Consider the following 7009-nt stretch of genomic DNA (forward strand, 5'->3'; position numbering starts at 1 on the left):
AACTAGAGCATCAATCTTTTTCTTTTTTCAAGAGTAAGGTGATGAGTGCTGTTTTTTGATCCCTATGAAAACTATTGATTGCAAAAGTAATGGAATCCAGCATGAGGCGATTTGCCTTTAACTCTTTATAAGCTCTAACACAGCTTCCAGATCATCTTGGTCAGTTTGCTTGAGGCAGGGAAGCTCTAATTTGTCAAGAAAATGTTTACTGGTAGCATTGTCATAAGATATCTCTGATTTGTATAGATTTTCATAAAACTTTACCCGCCAAAGTCGCAAAATTGCGACAAACAACGTCACTGATTAAAACAGACGATAGACGCGAGTACAGTGTAAAATCTCATTTGTACTCTTGACCACTAGTTGGCAGACACCCAGAGCTTCGATTCAAGCTCAAACTTTTTTTTCAAAGTTTTCAGGAAGCATGTGAAAAACACGCGAAGAAGACGTGCATTTCCTCCATAACGCGGAAGCGATGCGGGCCATAGTTTTGCACAAATTGAAGCAGAAATACACCAAATGTTGAAAAAAAAATTCACGTGTGATGAAGTCTCGGGTCTTTTATTCATCTATTCTGATTCTAAAGGATAAAATCTGCATTTTGGAGGATATGATCGATCGTCTATTGGCAGTGATAGTCACGGAGCGTCTGTGAATGGAGGTGCGTCATTTGCGTCTTTCCGACAGTGTTCACTAAGCATACAATGCTTATTTCGACCCTCTGCCCAACATAGCTGTAGGTGCCAGTGGTAATAGTGATGATAGTGTCCGTAATGGACGTGGTATTACACGCGATTACACACGAGAAACACATAAGAAGACGTGCATTTCCTCCATAACACGGAAGCAATGCAGGCCATAGTTTTGCACAAATTGAAGCAGAAATACACCAAATGTTGAAGAAAAAGTTAACATGTGATGAAGTCTTGGGTCTGTTATTTACCTAGTCTGATTCTGAAGGAGAATATCTGCCTTTTGGAGAATATGAGCGATCGTCTAGTCACGCTGCGTCTGTGAATGGAGGTGCGTCATTTGCGTCTTTCCGACAGTGTTCACTAAGCATACAATGCTTATTTCGACCCTCTGCCCAACATAGCTGTAGGTGCCAGTGGTAATAGTGATGATAGTGTCCGTAATGGACGTGGTATTACACGCGATTACACACGAGAAACACATAAGAAGACGTGCATTTCCTCCATAACACGGAAGCAATGCAGGCCATAGTTTTGCACAAACTGAAGCAGAAATACACCAAATGTTGAAGAAAAAGTTAACATGTGATGAAGTCTTGGGTCTGTTACTTACCTAGTCTGATTCTGAAGGAGAATATCTGCCTTTTGGAGAATATGAGCGATCGTCTAGTCACGCTGCGTCTGTGAATGGAGGTGCGTCATTTGCGTCTTTCCGACAGTGTTCACTAAGCATACAATGCTTATTTCGACCCTCTGCCCAACATAGCTGTAGGTGCCAGTGGTAATAGTGATGATAGTGTCCGTAATGGACGTGGTATTACACGCGATTACACACGAGAAACACATAAGAAGACGTGCATTTCCTCCATAACACGGAAGCAATGCAGGCCATAGTTTTGCACAAACTGAAGCAGAAATACACCAAATGTTGAAGAAAAAGTTAACATGTGATGAAGTCTTGGGTCTGTTATTTACCTAGTCTGATTCTGAAGGAGAATATCTGCCTTTTGGAGAATATGAGCGATCGTCTAGTCACGCTGCGTCTGTGAATGGAGGTGCGTCATTTGCGTCTTTCCGACAGTGTTCACTAAGCATACAATGCTTATTTCGACCCTCTGCCCAACATAGCTGTAGGTGCCAGTGGTAATAGTGATGATAGTGTCCGTAATGGACGTGGTATTACACGCGATTACACACGAGAAACACATAAGAAGACGTGCATTTCCTCCATAACACGGAAGCAATGCAGGCCATAGTTTTGCACAAACTGAAGCAGAAATACACCAAATGTTGAAGAAAAAGTTAACATGTGATGAAGTCTTGGGTCTGTTACTTACCTAGTCTGATTCTGAAGGAGAATATCTGCCTTTTGGAGAATATGAGCGATCGTCTAGTCACGCTGCGTCTGTGAATGGAGGTGCGTCATTTGCGTCTTTCCGACAGTGTTCACTAAGCATACAATGCTTATTTCGACCCTCTGCCCAACATAGCTGTAGGTGCCAGTGGTAATAGTGATGATAGTGTCCGTAATGGACGTGGTATTACACGCGATTACACACGAGAAACACATAAGACGACGTGCATTTCCTCCATAACACGGAAGCAATGCAGGCCATAGTTTTGCACAAACTGAAGCAGAAATACACCAAATGTTGAAGAAAAAAGTTAACATGTGATTTAGTCTTGGGTCTGTTACTTACCTAGTCTGATTCTGAAGGAGAATATCTGCCTTTTGGAGAATATGAGCGATCGTCTAGTCACGCTGCGTCTGTGAATGGAGGTGCGTCATTTGCGTCTTTCCGACAGTGTTCATCTTCTTCTTCTTCTTCTTCTTTTTTATATGGCGGTTGGCAACCAGCTTTTTGGTGCATTACCGCCACCATCTGGACTGGAGTGTGGATCAAATGGTCATCCTACACTTTCCTAAATTCTTTTAAATAACCCAGTTACCTTCAAAAAAGAAAACAAAAAGGAAAAACAAATTTCACCCGATTCTCTTTGCAGTATATCATTCAAATTTAATGTCATCTGGATTTCACCAAGTTGTGAGATAAATCTTTGTCTGGCTTGATGGTACTCAGGACAAAACATAATTACATGCTCTATGGTCTCTTGACTATTACAATATTCACACATTCCATCAACATGCTTTTTCATGGTAACTAATGTTCTGTTTAATCCTGTATGTCCTAGCCTCATTCTGGACACCACATCTTCTTCTTGCTTGCTTCTGCATGTATTCCTGCTCCTCCCCACCTTTCCTTGAATACTATGCAGGTGTCTTCCAGACTGTTCGTTATCCCATACAAATTGCCATTTTTCATTTATTTTAGCTTTGATTATACTTTTGACTTCAGCTTTGCTGTATTTAATATTCAACTCTATATCAGACTTCCCTGCTGCTTTCTTTGCACATTTATCTGCTAATTCATTACCTCCTACACCTATATGAGCTGGTACCCATATAAATGTAGTACTAATACCAGACTTAAGCAGATTGTTGGCTACTTGCATTACTTCATATACTATGTCCTGTCTAGACTCAGAGTGACAACGTTTAAGGCTTATTAAAGCTGAGCTAGAGTCTGACGCAATCACAGCTTGCTTAGGTCTATTGCTCTCTACCCACAATAAGGCCCCGACAGTGTTCACTAAGCATACCACGCTTATGTCGACCCTCTGCCCAACGTAGCTGAAGGTGCCAGTGGTAAAGGTGATGATAGTGTCCGTAATGGACGTAGTAAAGACAGCACGGGTAGTAAAAATAGGGCTCTGAAGAACTACAAAGTCACCCGCGATAGGAACTGATTTGACCAGGCTACTTTATTGTAGTAGAATAAGGTTTGTGGTAATAGTAATAGTTTACTATTGTTGGTTTACATGTGACTGCTTTCCTGTTCAGGTGTTATGTGGGTGAAATGACAAAAAAGTAAGCAAAACTGCTCAAATAATGTTCAACATCCAGTATTTACTGAAATGTGCATAATTCGAGGTGGTTGTCATTCATTGACGTCATAATATGCAAATTAGATGTGTAAATTTACCCCCTTCATAAACTTTTGTTCATACTCAATGATTTTCACATTTAAAGTAGGACTTTATCTCTGACCACTTTCAAGCCATGGCCTTTTGAAATTTTGATGTAAAAATCGAATGATGTTTTTTTTTAAACCTGGCGCCTAAAGGGTTAAGAATGTATTATTAATGGCCTGTGGATTAGTTGTAATTTTGCCATCAAGTGTATTTATTGCTGGGATGTGAGCTTTTGTTTTTACATTCCTTAAGCATAAGAGCCAGCAGTTGACTAGGCCTCTCTGCTTCAAAGTAGTACTTTTGTCTGGTTCCATGCAGAATAAATTCCGCCTTTGATACGGCCAGTGTTTCAAAGATGCCAGAAGTTTATACTGATCATCTGAGAAGCTATGTTTTTGTGAGTTCTCTAATGATTCTATTTTGCTTTCAAGATTTGTGATCTGGGAAGCTTTTGTTTTAGCTAAAGTTGAAGAGAATGAAATACAGAAGCCACAAATAAAACACTTTGTGGCCTCCCATAAAACTTGTGGATTAGAGCATTCCCTTGTGTTAATATCCAACAAATCTTTTAATTGTACTTTGAGTGAACTAAGAAATCCAGAGTTAATAAAGATGTGTTTAAATGCCACCTGGGGGCCTTTGTCTTAATGTTGGGCAGATCAACATTGCAGAATAGTGCAGAGTGATCAGATAGTAGAATTGGTAAGATGGTAATGGACGTATGTCCTGCAATTAGGGTTGGGCGAAGAAAAATATAATCTATCCGGGAAAATGACTTATGTCTGTTGGAGAAAAATGTGTAATCTCTAGCAGTAGCATACTGCATACGCCAAATATCAACAAGATTTAGATCTGTGATAAGCATATTCAATAAAGTAGATGAAGGATTGACTATTGCATCTGAATTAGATTTATCAAGAGATGGATTAAGGACTGCATTGCAATCATCTCCCACCACTAAAGAACAGTCAGTTTGTTCCAACAATGTGTTTCCAATGTAGGAAAAAAATTCTCTGTCAGGCTCGTTTGGCCAGTACATGGATGTGAGAGCTAATTTATGATTGAGTGTGCTAACACGGGCAAAAGCAAGTCTTCCATTGTCATCATTTCCAGTGGCATTTACATTGCAGGCTATTTTCCTGTTCAGAAGGATGCATACTCCCTTGGTCTTATTTAGGGCCCATGATGATGCAATTAATCTGTAATGTTTATTTTGAAATCGTGCCATATCGCATTGTTTTAGGTGTGTTTCTTGGATCAGCGCAATGTCTACCTTTTTACAATGTAGATACTCAAGAACATGTGTGCGTTTGATAACGGAATTTAGGCCATTCACATTGAGTGATATAGTGAATTTTAATATGAAACAATTGAAATAGTAATTATGAAAAACTAGCAATGAAATTATTGCATCCTCAATGATTCCTGGGTTACTGAAACACCAGGGAACATGAAACTTGGTGTCTCCCCCACCCCCCTAGGCTAAATAACTAGCCCTACCTGAACCATTGCACCCAAGATGACAAAATATTTATGGTAAGTCTCAAGAGCCTGCATCAACCTAGCCCATACCCACTCATTTGTGATTTGCACACATGCATGCATGCATGCATGCGTGCACGACTGCACGTACACACACGCAGACAGGAAAGCACACACACACTCAAACATCTACCCACAGGATTGCATAGCCTACACATAAACACACACACAGGCACGCATACGCGCACACACACACACACACCTGCACCCCACTACACACACACACACAAACGCACGCACGTATACACAAAAGCAAACACACATACACACACTAATTTACATGCACATGAGTTGCAAAAGTAGCCTAGGAGATGGAGACAAATTAACTATTCTATGAACCAACTACATGACCAGTTTTTGACTAATAGGAAACAATTAGCATGACCCTCCCCTGTCTGTTATGTAATTTCCAACGACCCTCCAGCTGCATTTTCAAAAATGACATGACCCTCCCTGGCTAATTGTCATGTCTTCCGCCCACGCTCTTACGCACTATGAAAACACATCAACTTATGCTACCGCCCTTAAAACCAACCTCTGCTTTCTGATCTTACACATCACACTTCACCAAGATGGTGGCCATTTCAGTAGATTTACTCACTAACATTGTTGTGGAAACACAATAAGCATGGAAACTAAATGCACACTTCCTGCAACTGCATTAGCCTAACGAGAAAAGTTACTCCTCTAGTAAGTATTCACATGAAATAAACAATAAAGCATTGAGACCATTCAACAAAGCACACTGGGTAATAACAAATTCAACACATGAACTTGTTGCTATGGACTCGTCTCTAGGCTTCCTCAGTCATTGTAAAGCTGCCGAAGCTGAACATTATCCAAAACTCAATTTTCCTTACAACACTGTGTACAGCTCTGCGTTTCTTTAGGAATCCGCCGTCTTGGTTTGTATAGAAATGGATATTAAGTGACACACGCAAGACGGCGGAAATAAGGGACCGACGGTAATAGGGGGAGTTCCGATACAGACTTCTCTCTTGATTAGCCTACCTTCAGTTCACGAAATCGACATCACTTGCCACCTCTGTATGGATTACAACCTTACATTCAATTTACAATGTCTACTTACCTCCTTATAAAACGTTTAAAACATTCTTCCACACAACCGGTCTCTGTTCCTTGCTAAATTGTGTTTTCCTTGTTAACATTTACTTTCGTTTTCCCTTCTTCCGCGTCCGTCACGTGCGGAACGCTACGTCTTCAGTCATGTGGTTACGGCTATGGCTGCCAGAGTGATAGAGAAAACATGGGTCTGGGCTAGGCCAACATAGCCTTCCAAGAATGACTATGGTGGGCATTTCCATAACACCTAAAATCAGGACACAGTGGGCCATTTAATGAGGCCTCTGGTATAGGCTACTCCCAAATGCAATACAATTTTGTCCAGGATAAGAATGGTATCAGTGATTCTGAAATAGGCCAATACGGTATGGCCACTAGGGTTTCCACATGCACTGGATTTCCCGGGATTGTTCTCTTTTTTGAATGATTGTCCCAGATAATTAATGATATTTCCCGGGACACGAATTGTCCCGTTTTTTTTTTCCGGGTTTTATAGTTTCAAACGTTTTTGTTCTTGGTTGTGTAGCCTGCGTACACAGACATAAAAGGCATACTTTTTGTTGATTGGCAGCAAAAATACTGTTTAGCCTACATTGTTATAGCCTGGCTAGCGCCACCACTTCTCAATGAGACGTGGTCTGGGAACCAAACGTTCATTT

At 40.6% G+C, this 7009-nt stretch overlaps 1 protein-coding gene across 1 annotated transcript in view; it reads right to left on the reverse strand.

Moving 5' to 3' along the window:
* The window catches only part of LOC125298629, a gene marked incomplete at its 3' end in the record, with an annotated part of 40390 nt that extends 33598 nt beyond the window's left edge, over positions 1-6792 (reverse strand). Inside the window, 2 exon segments of the mRNA XM_048249443.1 lie at positions 2393-2642; positions 6358-6792.
* Between the last annotated feature and the right edge of the window lie 217 nt (positions 6793-7009).

The sequence above is a fragment of the Alosa alosa genome, chromosome 7 (assembly GCF_017589495.1).
Source record: "Alosa alosa isolate M-15738 ecotype Scorff River chromosome 7, AALO_Geno_1.1, whole genome shotgun sequence".
Lineage (NCBI taxonomy): Eukaryota > Metazoa > Chordata > Actinopteri > Clupeiformes > Clupeidae > Alosa > Alosa alosa.